An 18598-nucleotide genomic window follows, 5' to 3' on the forward strand; every position below is an offset into this window, starting at 1 on the left:
TTTCTTATTCTTGCACATTTGAAATTGGAAAGTTGTGATGTCTTGGATAAGACAAAGACCAACTAGGACCAATTTTGTGAAGTGTTTTGATAAAAGCTACACTAACTCTTGAATATTTGTTTGTCGATAAATGTTTATTGACAAAAGAATCTTATATGTCAAGGAGTCAGTGGGAGTCTTAATGGTCTTGAAAAGTTTCAAGAACTAATCAAGAATAAACCTTATCGATCATCACTAGCACACAACTTGAGGTTTACAACCTATCGTGTTGACATTATTTTGTTTATGTGCCATTCCAATTGAGTTAATTATGCATGCGGGTTCTATGAGTTCTCATTTGAATGCATAAAAGGAAAGCACCTTGATCAATGAAAAGTACATTGATAGGAAAGGGTGAGCTGCTTAACTACTTGGAAGACATGATGGGCACTCGTGTTACCATAAGGCGAGAAATCAAGATTGATAAAGTTCGGTCCATATGAGTTTGGATTTGTCGCAAACTTTTGTTTTGACAAATTCGCATGGATAGGAACACATACACCATTAAAATCTAAGTGTAATAAGATTCCCTCCTTCATGAAAATGACTGTGAGGAAATGCTTTCACTAAAAGAGATTTTAAGAAGATAGTGATTGTGAAATTGTATTCTCGAATTCGATTATGGTTACGGTATCCCTTTTCATAATTTGATTGTGAGATTTGGAAATTAGTCTGAATTGTTTAGACACACATATGAGTTATCTAAGGCAAAGGTGTATAAGTTTAAGAAGCTTTGATAAAGGATTATCAAAGCATTAGGTATTATAAATATGAACTTAAGAAATTCAATAAGCATTGTTTTCTGGAAGTTCAGATGTTTGTTGAATACATGTCAAAGCTAGTGGGAGCATAAGTGTTATGCTTATATGATAATCATCATGATAGTGGGAGCATAAATGTTGTGCTTTTATGATTATTAAAGCAAGTATTGCAAGTTAGCAATATTAATTATAGAAAACAAGAGTTATACTTTGCAAAGTCGTAAGGGTTGAAAAGTTGCTTTGCTATAATTAAGGGAGAGAATATTGTACTTCGTTTCAAAATCTAAAGCTTAGGTTGAGAAATTTTAATAAATTTAGTGAAAGGATACATAGTGTGTTCTTAAATTTTGATTATGATTACGGTATCCCTCTTCATAGTTCGAATTGTAAGAACGAGACACATAAAATATTATGGCAGAAGATTGATAAAGTATCATATCTTTTTGTAAGACATTATGCATCGTGTCCCATACGCTGCGGGTATATGATTGATTGCCAGTGCTATTATATTTTACCATTCTAAAATTTTCCAAATGTCTAGCGCATTTAGAGGGAAAAAGGACAAGAATCGGTTTTGACTAAGATAATTAAACAACTATCAAAGGACGATCCAAAGCTCGCTGAGGATTGGTCGCTTGTGAGTAGTTGGAAGTATGGTATTGGATGGATCATATCGACGTTATTATGAATAGATAAGATTGTATTAAGAATGAGTTGTCATATGGCAAGTATGGAAATGTTTCCATATTGGGAGTTCGATATTGAGAATCTATGTCTAGATTAGAAACTTTTATGCAAGAAGGATGTTCAAAGGAATGTACCTTAAGTGAGAGACATCATATCTATAGAATTGTTTATGATAGAGATTGGCCAAGTCTTGATGATTTTGAGCTATGAATTTACGAAAGAATCATTGCATAAAATGTTAGAATCTAGCATAAGTAACAAGAATTTGATATTCTTATACTTATGATAAGGATTGGGAGTTGTGAAATGAGTATGATTGGAAATGTGTTCATTTGATCTATTTCACAAAGTAAGGACCGTAGGTAAACGTTGTGTGCATGCTGAGAGTATGGGACAAGTGTAGTAATAATTCAAGTAAGAAGTTGATTACCCGAAACAACAAATAATGAGTAATCGATATGGTGATGAATAAAAGGTGTTTTATTTATACTCAAAGGTTTGGGGCCATATGGGATTAGTATTATTCTTGTGTTTCACTTTGCATGTTTTGACTTCCTAAATATTTAAATTGGTTTAGAACAATCAAATTATTCGAACGGACCACAGCCGTTCATATGTTGGAAGTAGGTATGAATGCGGACTGTCGTGAATTGGTGTGTGGATTGTCTAACGTGTATTAGACATAAGCACATGTTTGCTGCAACGTTCATGAGTGCTTATGAATATGATTTGAGCATTGGAATAAACTCACGCTCACTTGGATCACTTCATGGATTTTATCACGGGTTTCCTTGTTAGATAACCCTAATAGCCTCACTATTTAAGGACCCCTAGGGCACCAAAAACATGGCGAAGAGTTTCCTTAGGGTTTCTACACATTTTTGGGTGCCTCCTCTCTTATCATTCTTCATCCTCTTGCTCTTGGTGTTTGTGAGCCATTAGAGGAGTGACACTTGTGACTCTAAGCTTTCTAAAGCCATTACAAAGGAGGATTTGATATTGTTATTACTACATAACAATCAAGGTAAGATCTATACCCTATTCTTATGTTAATATGATTAATTGTATGCTAGATCTAGGGTTTATAGCTTTAGATATTCAATTGCATGTTCATTAGACAAACTAGATCCAAAAGCTATTAGGGTTTGCATTTACACCATAGGAATGATGTTTTGCTCAAAACCCATCATCTTCATCCATAGAACTTGAGAACAACAGCTGGCTGCGGCCACATATTCTGCTTTTGCAGTAGACAAAGAAACACAACTTTGTTTTCTTGAGGACCAGCTGACAAGTCTACCTCCCAAAAATTGACATCCACCAGATGTAACTTTTTGATCAAGTTTGCATCCAGCATGATCTGCATCAGTAAACGCTTGAAGACTGAAGTCATTGCCTGCGGGGTACCATAGACCAAGAGATTTGCTTCCTTTAAGGTACCGGAGAATTTGTTTGGCTGCAGTCGTGTGTGACACTTTTGGGTCAGCCTGATACCTTGCACATACACCAGTTGCAAAGACAATGTCTGGTCGACTTGCGGTGAGATACATTAAAGATCCAATGATACCTCTATAAGTCTTGTGATCCACAGATTCGTCAGAAGGATCAGTAGAGATCTTATATCCGAAGGCCATAGGAACCTTAGCCGAGGAACAGTTGTCTATAGAGTATTTCTTCAGAAGTTTAGTGGTGTATTTCTCTTGATGAATGAATACCCTTGCTGAATTTGTTTGACTTGAAGACCTAGAAAGAAGTTAATCTCTCTATTCATGCTCATTTGAAATTTGTTTGTCATGAGCTTAGCAAATTTATCCACCATTCCTTGATCTGACGATACGAAGATGATATCATCCACGTATATTTGTACAAGCATAAGGTGAGAACCATTTGCTTTTCTAAATAGCATGGGATCAATCACTCCCCTTTTGTAGCCTAAAGATACTAAGAATTCAAAAAGAGTCTCATACCAAGCTCTTGGAGCTTGCTTCAGACCGTAGACTGCCTTTTGAAGCTTGTAGCAGTGGTCAAGGAATTCACTATTTTCATAGCCGGGAGGTTGTTGAAGATAAACCTCTTCATTCAATTCCCCATTGAAAAGGTGCTCTTAACGTCCATTTGGTGAACTTTGATGTTTTTGTGGGAAGCATATGCTAAGAAGATTCGGATTGCTACCATTCTATCCACCGGAGTATATGTTTCATCGTAGTCAACACCTTCCAGTTCACTATACCCTTTTGCAACTAGGCGTGCTTTATTTCGGATAACAGCACCGGATTCATCTAACTTGTTTTTGAACACCCATCTTGTACCAACAATAGTATGGCCTTGTGGAATGGGAACAAGTTGCCACACTTTGTTTCTTTCAAATTCTTCCAGTTCTTCTTGCATTGTAGAAATCCAATCTTGTTCCAATAATGCTTCATTGATAGATCGAGGCTCGACTGCGGACATAAATGTTGCATAGTGACAATGATCAGATAAATCTTTGGCGGATCGAGTGTGGATACCTGCAGATGGGTTGCCAATAATTTGTCCTGGTGGGTGATCCTTCATCCATACGTGTAGACGAGGCATCAGATGGTCAACAGCTGCGGTAGAAGAAATATTTTCAATATCAGAGGTTGCTTCGGATGGGGAAGGAAGTTCCCCCTGGATTTGTGAACAGCCTGCATAATCATCTTGACTTGTTGGAGCAAGAATGACATTATCTTGAGTAGTTAGGACAGGTTCCCCTTGGATTGCTGATGGGAGTTCCTCTGGAACATGAGAAGGTTCCCCCTGGATTGCTGAGTTGGTTTGAGTGTCAATGGTCTCTATGATTTCATCATCCAAATCCGAATATACGTTTGATGGTAGTGATCTTTTAGGAAGAGGAGCTTGAGAATCATCTAATATTGGAACCTCGATGGTTGTTGCTTGATCCGGAGTAGAGCTTTCCCCCTCAACCGGAGAGGTGAAAGTATTGACAGATCCTACTTCGGATAGAGATGGACCAGAAACATCAGCGTGTTGTTGTTGAGCAGTTGGTGACACAAGAACTTTGGATAGTTTTGCAATTTTAACAGGGTCGAAAAGATCATCATAATTGACTTCAACTAGGTTTAGAGGACCTGAAGAAGCAGGAATGTCGCTTTCCATGATGGAAGTGGTTTCAGTAGATGGAGGGGTGTTGCAGATGTAAGGGTCATCAAACTTCACATCGAAGCTTTCAATGATGAGCCTCGTTCGTCTGATAAGAAACCGATAAGCAACCTTGTTTGTAGAGTAGCCAAGAAAAATGCATTCATCAGATTTCGGTGCAAATTTTTTAAGCTGAACTCTAGATCACAAAACATCTACACCCAAAGATGTGAAAGAAACGAACATTTGGTTTCCGGTTGTTGAGACCCTCATATGGTGTTTTATGGAGGTGTTTGCACACAATGCTTCGGTTTTGAACAAAGCATGCAGTTGCTACAGCTTCAGCCCAGAAGTAAAGAGGAAGGTGTGCGAAGTTGAGCATGGATCTGGCTGCTTTCACTAGAGTACGGTTCCTCCTTTCTACTACACCATTTTTTTGAGGTGTATACGGAGCTGAAAAGTTATGAGAGATACCTTTTGACACCAAGAAGTTGTTTAGTGAATTCAATGCCTTTATCACTGCGGATGCGTCTTACAGGCAGCTTGATTTGAAGTTCTATCTCTTTGATGAAGTTGATGAGAATCTGCGGTGTTTCGGATTTAAGTCTGAGAAAGAATACCCATGTAAAGCAAGTGAAGTTATCAACTATAACCAATATGTACTTTTTGTGATGAAGACTGGCTACGGTTGATGGACCGTAGAGATCAATGTGTAGAAGTTCAAGTGGTTCAGATATTGAAGAATCAATCACCATGGGGTGACTTGCTTTGGACTGCTTACCACATTCACAAGCAGGACATAGAGTGTCATTGCTAAACTTGAGAATGGGTAATCCTCTGACCAGCTCTCCAGTAACCAAGGTGTTGATATACTTGAAGTTGAGATGAGCGAGCTTGTGGTGCCATAACCAGCTAACTTCGGATATAGCTTTGGAGAGAAAACACAGCTGCGGTTTTCCAATGATGAGAGAGACATCCACGGGATACATGGTACCCTCGGATCATGACTTAATCGAGCAGGTACTTCTGTCACTCGTCATAACGTAACATAATTGATCATCAAACTTAACTCGATGGCCTGCCTTACATAGTTGGCCAACACTAATAAGATTGTGTTTAAGGCTTTCTACATAAGCAACCTTCTGTATTGAAAACTTCCCCGTAGTGAGTACAGCGTAACCTCGGATGATCCCATTCGCATTGTTGTCGAAAGTAACATTTCCACCATTTCATATAGGCCTGAAATCCTGAAGGTATTCTAACTTTCCGGTCATGTGCAAGGAGCAGGCACTGTCGATCAACCATTCTTCTTCTTGTTCCTCCTTGCACAATGCCTACAAAAATTAAGTGGTTAATTTGGGCACCCAAGCGAGTTTGGAGCCCGGAGTCACATACGAGGTATTAATCGATGCATGATGTGAGGTGACAGGGACAGGTTTTAAGTCAAATTTCAAGCCTAGTCCTAGGTGTTTGAGATCTTTTGGAGCTTTGTGAAAATGTGGGTAGTTACAAGTCTTTTGAGAAGGATGAGATTTGTCATGAGAGAAGATCTTTTGACACTGACATTGACACGCGAACTTTTTGTCATTTCCCCTGACATTTGACTTAGTCGAAGGTTTTGAAGAGAAAGTATGTTTTTTTCTAGTCTGAGGATTGTAAGATTTGATCCTTTTGTCTGTGTGTTTTGAAAAGGTGTTTTTTGCAGGTCTCATAGGTGTGTAGACACATGCAGGCCTTTTGTGATGTGATTTCATAAACTCTTAAGGTGACCTTTTGAGTGCCAGGGTTGGCAAAATTCCTTTCTATTTTTGAGTTTTTAAAAGTGAATTTGGAAGAATCGGAGTAGGTAGAATACCTTTCCATTTTGGATTGTCTAATGAATAGACTTGAAAACCATTTTATCGAAAAGACTTATCCTTAGAGTCAGGTGTTTTTTGAGCAATGTCAGAAACAGTAAGCTCCTTCCTTTGTGTTTTCTTGGAAACAGTTGATTTGAAATGATAATTTGAGAAAACAAGTTTTTCTGGACTCTTTGACTTGGGATATTTCACATATTTCTTTCGCTTTGAATGAATTTCCCGTTGCTTCCCACCGGAACGAAATTCTTCTTTAAAGGCTTTTTTTGCTTTAGTCTTAGGAGAACCGCAATCAGTGACATTTAATTGCGCTTTCCTTAAATCTTTTGAAGATTTTGAAAAACAGGGACTTGATTCATCCGAACTATAGAAGTTGGGATTTTGAGAACATTGACCAAATTCAAAATTTTCGATTGGTAATTCATGATTAATTGGTTCAATAGTCACATAACTTTTAACTAAGGTCTGCGGTGTAGTGCTTTGAACAACCGCAGAGTAAGTCTTGGTGGACACTTTAGTGGGACAATTGTTACTGGGTAATGGGATGGTTTGCTGTTCATGACTGCGGTTAGGAACACTGCGGTCAGACTGTAGAGATGGGAAGTCTAATCTGACTTCAGGACATTCTACAACAATTTCCTCATCGACTACGGATGATGTCTAAGAATCAGAGTGATCTATGTTATCAACGTGATTAGAAAATTCAGGGAGAATTTCCTCGATAACACAGTTATTACTCAGATCATGAAGTTTACCAAAATGAGCTTGGATATCCTCAGGAAATGTTTTGTCATTGACTGCAAATAAGAAGTTGCGGTCTGGAGGGACATAGGGACGTTCCGGTGTGAACCGAGTTGAGGAGTCTGTTGCGGTTGGATACCCATTGGACCAACCCCAATTAAAAGTGTTATCAACATTCCCATTATTAACAAGATTCTCAATGGCCTCAGTTTCATTAAAAATCTTTTCAATTATAAGATTTAAGCGTACAATTTCATTCTGTGCTAAATCTCTCTGATTTAAGGCTATTTCTAATTGTGTTTCGCTTAACATCCTAGCATCCTTTTCTAGCATCAAGTCCTTCTCTAACATTGCCATTTTGAGTCTCTTATTGTCCAAACGTCCTCTAACGTGGAACATCTCCTGCGAAGCGATGTTCTTCTCATCTAAGGCTTTATTTTAGTCTATAAGGACGGCAGCACATGTGTCATTAACTGTGTCCAAGTAAGGTTGACATTCATACATGTTATAATTTAAAGTTTGAATCATAAGTTTTACCTGTTCCACAATGATGAGAGTTCCATCTTTCGCCATATAGCAATGGTTCTTCAATAGTTTGGTTGAGCCATCTTCATCAGCAGTTTCCATCATACAGATCTTGCCTTCTCCTTTACTGTGGTTGTCTTCATCTTCGTCTCCGGATGACCACACTTGATGATTTCTTTTCACTTGAGAAACGTAGGCTTTATCCTTTTTTTGTCCTCCAGTTCTTGAACCATTCTGAGATAGAAGGCTCTATCTCTCACTACATTTTCCTTGCAATCCTTGGCAAAATGGTTTTCCTTGTTTCACTTGTGAAAAATAACAATGTCACTTTTGTTTTCTGAAGAGGTACCGGAGTCAGTTGATTGAGTTTGCGGTGGTACGTCTTTAGATTGTGTTTGCTGAGGCTGCGGACCAAGGAGAGGATTCTTGGTGGAACGAAAGTGATTATTTTGAAAGTTGCGGTTGATAGTTGGTCGGTTGTACAGTTGATTTTTACGAAATGAAGGTGGTAAGCGATTGAATTTTTGACTAACAAGGGCAATGGCATTTTGAAACTCTTCTTCATCGTTATATTCTGAGTCTGCTTCATATGACTGCAGTAAGGAGTCATACGAAGTGGGATAAGTTTGAGTGTGGGGTGATTGCGCTACAAGAGCAAGTGGACCTCGAAGTCTGAACAGTCCTTGAGTATAGTGGACTCTTGAGCTTGCAACTCACCATAGAGCTTATAGAGGGACAACGAGTGAATCTTCCTGTCTCCTAGAACAATCATTTTGGCTGTTGTCCAATGTCTTCCCAAGCCACTAAGGAACTGTAGATTTGTTTCATGATTGTTGTGGACGGTGCCCGCATTGGACAGTTTTGTGACAATCAAGTTGAATATCTTAAAAGATTCTTCCAAACTTTCACCGGAGTGAGCTTTGAAGTTGTTGAATTCGTTGAGGGTTGTAGTGAGCTTCTTGTCTTGAGCCTGCTTTGAACCTTCGTACAAGTTTTTTAGAACATCCCAAATCTCCTATGCTGATTTGCAGTTTATGATGATGTCGAAGTTGTCAGGAGCAACTCCATAAGAGATTTCATAAAAGGCAATAGCATCATTTTCCATCTTGTCGATATCATCTTTGGTGGGACGGTTCAAATCTGGTTGACCTCCTCCTAGCCTTGCAGTGGCTCCATCAGTTTGGACTGGTGTGAGGACTGGAACATGTGGTCCTTCCTCTATAGATCGCCAAACATCTCTACCAAGTCGTCTGAGATATCTTTCCATCCTTTGAGACCAGTGATGGAACTCATTTGCAACCAGTATTGGGGCTCGATTTGAACCACCGACACTGTTGAAGACATTTAGTGATAACGATTGTGCCATTCTGATGAATTTTTGTGTTTAAGAAATGAGCTTTAGTGGTATAGAAAGCTCTTTGAAAAATCAGAGTTCCGATTTTCATAAAGCAACCATTATGGCTTTAATACCAATTGTTGAGAGAAAAAATTTGAGACACACTTGAACAAATCGTTAGAACAAGTATATAGCGGAATAGTTAATCTCCAAGGATCTGTTAGCTCAACGATAATATTAAGTGTTAGAAGTTAGTGAGTTAGATGCGGAAAAGTAAAGAATGTAAATGACAACAATTGTTATATCAAGTATACACAAAAGCAGATGCATAACAGGGAATGCATTCAAACCAAGTTAGTAAATGAGATCTAGATTAGTGATTAAGTCACAAGTGACTTGCTCTTTAAAAGAGATGGTAATCGATTATGAGAATAAGATGGTTTGATAAGTAAGATAGAATGAGAACTGATTTGTATTAGAATTTGAGGAAAGATTCACACACTTCCTGAATAGATTGAAAATGATCTCTATTTATAGAGAAGTTTACAACTCTAAGAGTAGCCATGCAAGGCATACTGGATATTAGAGTGTATTACAGAAAATACAAAATAAACTAAGTAAAGATATAGACTGCGGTGTTGAAGACTTCGGATAACAGTTGATGAAGAGGTAGCTTGACTGCGGTGGCTTGGGCGCTGCGGTAGAAAAAGTTCAAGAGGGTCACTTTTTGATTCAACATATATAACTAAAATATTATTGTTAGTTATATTATAGCTTAAGATTATTAGGTTGGTAACATTAGATACAATTTTTAACCGTTTAGATTAAGGAATCACATTGGGAACTACTTGCAAGTGAGATATACACTCGTCAAATCAAGTGAGTGCATAGCTACTTTCATTTTACACATATATATGAAGTATTTAATATAAATTACATGATATGCGTGCATATTATTTGTGTTCCCGATATCTATACTGGATGAACGTTTTATACATGCTTTAAATGATTTAAACTATATATGTATTTTATATCTACGAATATGTTGGGTAGAAGATGGATAGATAAATAATGAGGAATGAAAGAGGATATAGATGAATATTGGTAGCTGCACCATAACCCGTAGGTATTTTTGATTTAAGTGTTCACCATATGTACTCTAAATATCCTGGAAGTTGCGCCTAAAGGATAATATTGGCAGTTGTGTCTAATAGAGCATATCATAATTCTGGCAGTTGCGCCTAAACGATATTGGCAGCTGCGCCTAAATGATAATAATGGCAACTGTGCCTAAACGATATTGGCAGTTGCACCTAAATGATAATATTGGCAGTCGTGCCTAATAGATAACATTGGTATATGTTCCATTGGCAGTGAGGGAACTTCGTGCTTGTTCCTTAGGACAATCCTTAAGAATGAATAAATGAAGAATTGATGATTCTTAGGGTAGATCCTTATGAATAAAGAAGATAATGGGGATGGGTAATTGGGTTAGTTGTTCGATGATTTCCCAACCTGACCCACTTAGTTCATTTGAATCACATGTATCAATGCAAAGATGCATTACACTAAGAGATTAAAGGAGATGTAAATCACTAGTGTAAACAAATGTAAGGTTTATTTATGCTTATGTTTCTGTATTGATGATGACATCCCAATGTTTTAAAATGAATAAAATACATTTCTTCAAAAATGCTTTGATAATGTATTTATCATGTTTTTCTGGGAACAAATTCTACAATTTTATTCTTTAAAATGAATACTCTGATTTTCAAATAAGCATGAATAAATTTTTTAAAATGACCGTGAATTTTTGGATGTCACACAAAAGTCCTTTGGATATTTGTTCTACAAACCTAGTGAAAACCTGGTCTTTATAGCACGAATAGGAGTCTTTCGCGAGAGAGATCTCATATGCAAAGAGGACAGTGGGAGCACAATTAACCTTGAAGAGATTCAGGAGTCAACCAATGAAGGAACCTTAGAAGACAGTATCACTCAACTAGAGGTTCATTCCAGTAGAGTTAGCATGCCACCTGAGTTTTATGGTTTCCATATAACTTCAGATGGTGATACGTTTATCAATGATCAAACACTGATAAATTTGAATAAGCCAGCTAACTACAAGGAAGCAATAGCAGGACCTAAGGTAGCCAAATGGAAAGAAGCAACGGACAGCGAGATTAAGTCATGTATGACAACCAAGTTTGGAATTTGGTTGATCAACAACCTGGTCAAAAGACAGTTGGTTGCAAACAGTTCTTCAAGAAGAAGACCGACATGGATGGAAATGTGCTCACCTTCAAGGCACGACTAGTTGCAAAGGGATTTACTCAAACCCAAGGGGTTGATTATGATAAGACCTTATCACTAGTGGCTAAGATAAAATCTATTAGGATAATGCTCGCCATAACTGTTTTTCATGATTATGAAATTTGACAAATGGATGTTAAAACCGCTTTCCTTAATGGGAAGTTGGCTGAAGATGTTTACATGAGTCAGCCATAGGGTTTTGTTGATGCAAAGTTTCCCAATAGAGTATGTAAATTTGAGAAATCCATTTATTGATTGAAATCAACATCTCGCAGCTTGAATCTTTGCTTCCATAAAAAAGTCAAAGAATTTGGTTTTTCTAAGAGTGAGGATGAGTCCTGCGTTTATGTCAAAGCTAGTGGGAGTATAGTAACTTTTTATAGTGATGTATGTTGATGACATAATACTCATGGGAAATGACATTCCAACCTTTCAAGAAGTGAAATTTTGGCTTGGAAAGTGTTTCGCTATGAAGGATCTAGGAGAGACAACTTATATTCTGAAGATAAGAATTTTAAGTGATAGAAAGAACAAACTAATTAGACTTAGTCAAAGTACATACTTGGACAAGGTACTAAAATGGTTTAGTATGGAAAATTCCAAGAAAGGAGAGCTACCTATTCAGAGCAACGCTAAATTGAGTATGATTCAAAGTCTAAGTACGGATGAAGAGATAGCTGATATGAGTTAAGTCTCTTATGCTTCGGTTGTAGGATCAATCATGTACGCTATGACATGTACTTTCCCTGATGTGTCCTTTGCTTTAAGCATGGTTAGTCGCTATCAAGGAAATCCTGGCAGAGCTCATTAGACAAAAGTTAAGAAAATTCTCAAAAATTTCTGAAGGACATAGGACATGGTTCTAGTCCATGGTAGCAGTGATACGTTGAGAGTGACTGGGTATAGTGACGCCAACTTTCAAACAGATAGAGACAACTTTCGTTCTCAATTTGGTTGGGTATTTAATTTAAATGGAAGAGCAGTTACATGGAAAAGTTCCAAGCAAAACACAGTAGTTGATTCTACATGTGAATCACAGTACATAGTGGCAAGTGAAGCATCAAAGGAAGCAACATGGTTGAAGAACTTCATTGGAGATCTTCAAGTTGTCCCAACCATTCAGAAACCAATGGAACTTTTTTGCGATAATGAAGGAGCGGTTGATTTAATGAACAAACCGATAGATCATGTAACACCCATATAAATCTAGCCAATTTAAAACTTTTTCAAACATCCAAAAGTCATTAGTTATTACACAATGTTTTCAAAATAGTTTAATATCAGAGTATCCCAGAACACATAAGTCCAAAACACAAGGATGTGTACAGTCATGTCTTCACCTTGCCAAGACATCTGGGGCACCTGAAACAATAAACTGAAACCGTAAGCACAAAGCTTAGTGAGTTCCCCCAAAATACCCATACAAACAAAAATACACATATAATCATAAACAACATACTATGGGTCCAGTCAACCATCGGGTTGGAATACCCCCGGACCACAACCAACAGGTTGGAACGCCAGCATACTAAGGGTCCAATCATCCTCGAGATGGAATACCCCAGGCCTACAACCAACAGGTTGGAATGCCCACATGCTATGAGCCCAATCATCCTCGAGATGGAATACTCATGGCCCACAACCAACAGGATGGAATGCCTAGGTCTATTGGCTTTCGCACAAAGCAGATAAGCCTCAACCGCCAAACAAATATGTGCACACATATAACAGATAATCACATAACAGTCTATAGACAACAAATGATCTAACTGATCATACCACATAGCACATAATACCATCCTATCTACCAGGATACTGATCTAACAGATCATACCAGCATAACATAACCAGATAACAATCCAAAGGGCCAGCCTTGGTGCCTTAGACCCTTGAGTATAATGAGGATAACTCACCTGGCACTGCTGAAGTCCCACATATGAGACTCCAACTACTGGTTGACAGATTTCCGAACTGCCAACATCAAACAACACCTAATTAATAATTGGGTTCCAAGCCCAAGGTCCAACTCACACTCCAAAGGCCCAAAAGTCAAGTAATGGGCCAAAGCCCAACATGTGGCCCAATTTTCCAAATTGGGCCCAGACCTCTACATGGTCTTTCCTTAAGGCTCGTTCAATTATTCTAGTCCAAACTATCGGTATCCCCATGGCCCAATATCACATAATCATAAAGGCCTAGTTATGGCCCATCCAATCTTCCAGATTGGGCCCAAGTCCTTCACATGGGCCTTACTCTAAAACTCGTCCAATTATTTTGATCCATTTACTTGTTCTTGGATTGCCCATCAACAGTCCCACCACCAAAGCCCGATAGAAAGGCCCAAATCAAGGCCCAATAAGAAGGCCCAAATGAATTTAGGGTTCTCACATGAAATGACAATTAGAGTTAAGTGTTCCTACTCAACCCATTAAGGACTTAATCTATTAATTCCATTATTGCCTTAGATTAATTTTCCGATGATTATTAATTAAAATTTTAACTTTACTAAATAATTCCCGTGCGTGTCCCGATCAATTCCCAAAATTAGGGTTCCACATCAAATGACAATTAGAGTTAAGTGTTTCTCACTTAATCCATTAGGGACTTACTCCATTAAATCCATGACTCTTCTAAATAACTCATATGGTGTGATTGAGCTTAATACATAGTCCAATTCCAAAGGCCCGAATGTGGGTCCTGAGGTCCAAAGCCCAAAAATCCAATATTAGGGTTTTCTTAACCCTAATTAGGGTTTCCAATCCCATCTTAGCCCAATAGGCCAAATAGCTAGGTACTTTGATCAATTATGGTTCATTAGGCCCATTAGGGCTTCATTATTCCCATTGGTGATTCAACATCCCAAACGAGTCCAAAATGCAAACGAGGCACACCGCCACCCAATACGGCGGCCGGTGGCGGCAGGAGGCGGCAGCCACCACCTCTCGGTGGTGGTTTCAAACTTTTCTATTATCATTCCGGTTACAAATTACAAAAATACACACACTCAACAAAATAACACACTCAAATAATATATACCGCCACCTCGTGGCGGCAAGCTACGGTAGGGAGTGGTGGTGACGGCCTTTCCTCGATTTTTCCGGCCAACCCAAACCACACACATCACACACTAATAACAGAAAACACACCACCCACACACACTTCTACTTGTAGAAGGAATCCGGCAACCCACCTGGTGGCGTGAGGCAGCGACAACGGCAAGGAAAGCGGGCAGCACAACGGCTAATGGCGGCAACGGATGATCATATCGATATCCCACCGGAACAGGTCCGACCGGTACCTCCCATGACCATAGAACCGGTTTAAACTTCCGTCACAAGGTCTTCGGCGTCCCACATGGAGTTCTTCTCTATCCCCAATGTCCGGCCGTGCGGTGGTGTACAGTGACTTGCGAGCAACAGCAGCTGCGACATCAGTGATCACTTCTCGACTGAACGTTTGCTTCGCTCTCAGCCATAACAAGAAAAACGACGACTGAGCTCTTCGACCTCCACAATGAAGGTAGCATCGGTGGCATATGCAATCCGGTAGCGACAGCGGCGAACAACAAGAAGAAGGGACGGAGAAGGAGAAGGTTAGCGACTCGAGTTGTAGCAGCAACAATGGTTAGCGTCGCCGGTTGAAATCATGTAGGAAAGGGGTGGTGGTGCAGCGCTTTAGATCGAATGAGCATTAGGTGATGGTGGCTGGATGTTAAGGTGATGACCGCTCCTTAGGGTTATGTTTGGAGAGGCAATGCAACAATTTATACCCGATCCCTTCAAATCTATTATCCATATTGACAAAACCCGCGCCTCCTTCTCCTCTTCTTTAAAATTAAGTCCTTAATCTACAATCTAAACCCTCCCTTCTGAAAATCATTACATATCAAGTCCAAAATGTTACCAAACATCCCTTGACTTATGAAAATCATTACAAATAAAGTCCCAAAATTACACTTTAACCCCCAGAGATTCAATTCTTGTCGTTTGGCTTCCCGGAACCAACACCCCACTAATTATTATTTAATTTTGGGTTATAATAATTTAATAAAATAATAAAATTACTTCTCGGGGTCACATGTTTATTATTTTAATTATTCTATTTAAAACGGGATGTTACAACTCTCCCCCACTTAAATTTGATTTTGTCCTCGACATCGTTTCTTATCATCCCTTACACACCAGTCAACTTGAACAACACGACTATAACCCCGAGCATAACCCCAGCCTTTCCAAGGAAACCGTAACCAACCCTCGTAGGGTTCTAAAACCTGAAGATAAACGAATCCCTTGCAATATGATCACATTTACTCAATCTGAATTTGTAGTCTCGAGATGGTCCATCTCATTGACAGACCGCCCACTCTGAATCATTGCAGAATTTATTACACTTAACTCCCAATTGGCTACTCAACTATTGATAACTTGAGGTCCCTACAATAGTACAGAACCACAGATCATACTCTACTGCCAAGAACTCTTTACTGGACAAAAGAGACTCAATAATCGTTCTGGAGAAAGCTAATTCGGGTGACAATATTTCCAAGGATATGATGAAGAATGGGAGACAAACCGAGAGGTGAACCCTTAAGTGCCGACGAGACAGTGCTTCCTTTAACTCCCGAACCATTATACAGATAACAATCATCTTTTAAGCACGAACACTCATACATGGCCCAATCAGCCTCGGGCTGGAATACCAGGCATGCCTACAATGGATCCAGTCATCCCTTGGATGGAATACCCTTGTATCACACACATGTTTGGTCCAATCAACCCTCGGGTTGGAATACCAAACACGTGAGGTCCACTCAATTGTAGGTTCCGATCATCCTCACGATGGAATACACTAGATTGGAATACCACTATATACATAACTCGGTTCTAACCCATAACTTGAAATCCAAGGACCTATCCTTGCATCTTATCCAACAATCCTATAGTTTGCCACAACCGAGTAATACTCATTTGAAATTCCAGGTTCTGGCCTAGTCTTAGAGCTAAAGGACTCCCACATAGTTGCCTCACATGACTTCCGAATGAAATCCTTCCGTGGAACTAGTTGCCACTAGTTATCATGCCACTGCGACTCTAACAACCTCCTGATCCAACCAATCGGATCCATGCGTCGTATCCTGTTGTTACCAAATCCATGGCTAAAAGTGATTGCTACCTGACCAACAATAGACTTATATCACAAACGACCTTAAGCAATTCCTTGCTTCCTTGATCTCTTAACTGTAGTGGCGTTCTGCAGTCCTATCACTGGCTCAACCCCATCCAATCCGTCTGGGTAATTCCGAAATCCAATCTGTGGGTTTTCATATCCTCACTGCTACACCCGAACTGGTGGTTACTACTGTCCCTCCTGCGTCCTAATAACGCGCTTATGCTATCTACCAACCTAGTGAATGTTGCGGCTGCACCCACAGACTTACATCACTCTAGCACTATCTGCTGCTAGTGAATGCTACGGCTACCCCAGCGGTCTTACAACACTTTCCATACTAACTGATTGCTATTGAATGCTACAGCTACCCCCGCAGTCTTACAACACTTTCCATACCAACTGATTGCTAGTGAATGCTACGGCTACCCCCGCAGTCTTACAACACTTTCCATACCATCTGATCGCTAGTGAATGCTACAGCTACCCTCACAGTCTTACAACACTTTCCATACCGGTCGAACACGCGCTCGACCTAACACACCACTGAACTTAATTCATGGCTAGAATCCAAACCTGATTTCCCAAGTTCTGCTATCAAGCACCGAGAATAGGCGATTCACATGTTGGGGAGTTTTTACCGAACTCCCAACTCACACAACACTCAAACCAAGCAGCTACTAGGGTTGTCTTCCTTCCTAACCACGATGCGAAACTTATCCCATATTCAAACTGCTCCTACTTCTGAACCCCGAGATAATTCTCCCCCACTTAGATTCGACTAAGTCCTCACAATACATGAAAGTTGGAGAATTTCCAATCCTTCTCACTCTCCAACGATCGATCTGATGACAACCAACTCTTTCCAATTGGTGCTCCATTACGAGCCCATCACAAGTGATCACACACTTCTAAGAACTAGCTGAACACTTTCTGAATCCCAGGGAAACCGACAATCCCTAATACTTGAATGATCCCACACTGAATTCTTGAAGTCCAAAAGATAGATGCTCCGACTAACATCTCAGCAACGAGCTACTTCCCTTGGCGCCCTCACCCGCCAACCAAAAACGGTTACTAAAACCACTAAATCCTGACCATGCTGAATAACCATCCTGCTGGACCCTGTCCGCAGACCTCCCATATAATACCCTTCTTCCCAAAGTGTTCCAAACTACTCTCACGCTCTCGAGCTTCTAGAAACCATATCATTCAGGGACTCGCACCCTGACATCACTCACCAACTCAATTGCCCACAACTAAACTGCAGTAGCTAAAGAAACCTTTGCCCTAAACCGGGCTACAACTGCTCCCAAGACATAGTCTCCAATCCCGAAAGTGCAATAGATCGGACAATCAATCCTTACCTTCTGATACGAGAGATCCAAGGCGAATCGGATATTAGCTCCTATGGGTTGGAATGGTAATCACGTACGCCTCACAAGATACTCATGCCACATTGACACACCCGAGCTCACCAGCGCTGAAATAATGTCATCAACCCCTGCGACTAACTAACCCGAGATGGAACACAACTTGATCCTGGGGTCCCAAGTCTGCTCACTCCTTTGAGCTCGAAAACTAAAAAAGCACAATCCTTTCCCTATAAAACGACATTCCAATCCACCAATTAACCATTCTACTTCCAACTGCAAAACCCCAGCTGAACATAATCATCACTCCTTTCCGGAGTCCTCGTGACTCACATTCCGGCCTCGAGCAAAACCCCCCAAAGCCTCAAATATAGAACCTCATGTGCTAGACTCTGCCGCTCGACCCGCGGAATGTAACGAGTACAGAATATCTCCCTGGTCCCAAGTAACTGCAACCCTCTGCTCATCAGAATATGTCCCAGTAACAAGTCCTGGTACTAGAAAGCTCGACCAGCTCCCCCCTTGTCATCATTACAGCTGATATAGCTACCGCAACAACCGTCTCGGCATTGGCTGCATAGTGCTCATCGAAATGCTCAACCATGGTGGTTTTAATAGACCCAAAAATCTTCGGAAACTATTCCTGGACAACCCCGATCACCTCATCCCGGATGATCTCAC

The sequence above is a fragment of the Lactuca sativa genome, chromosome 4, assembly GCF_002870075.4.
Source record: "Lactuca sativa cultivar Salinas chromosome 4, Lsat_Salinas_v11, whole genome shotgun sequence".
Taxonomy (NCBI): Eukaryota; Viridiplantae; Streptophyta; class Magnoliopsida; order Asterales; family Asteraceae; genus Lactuca; species Lactuca sativa.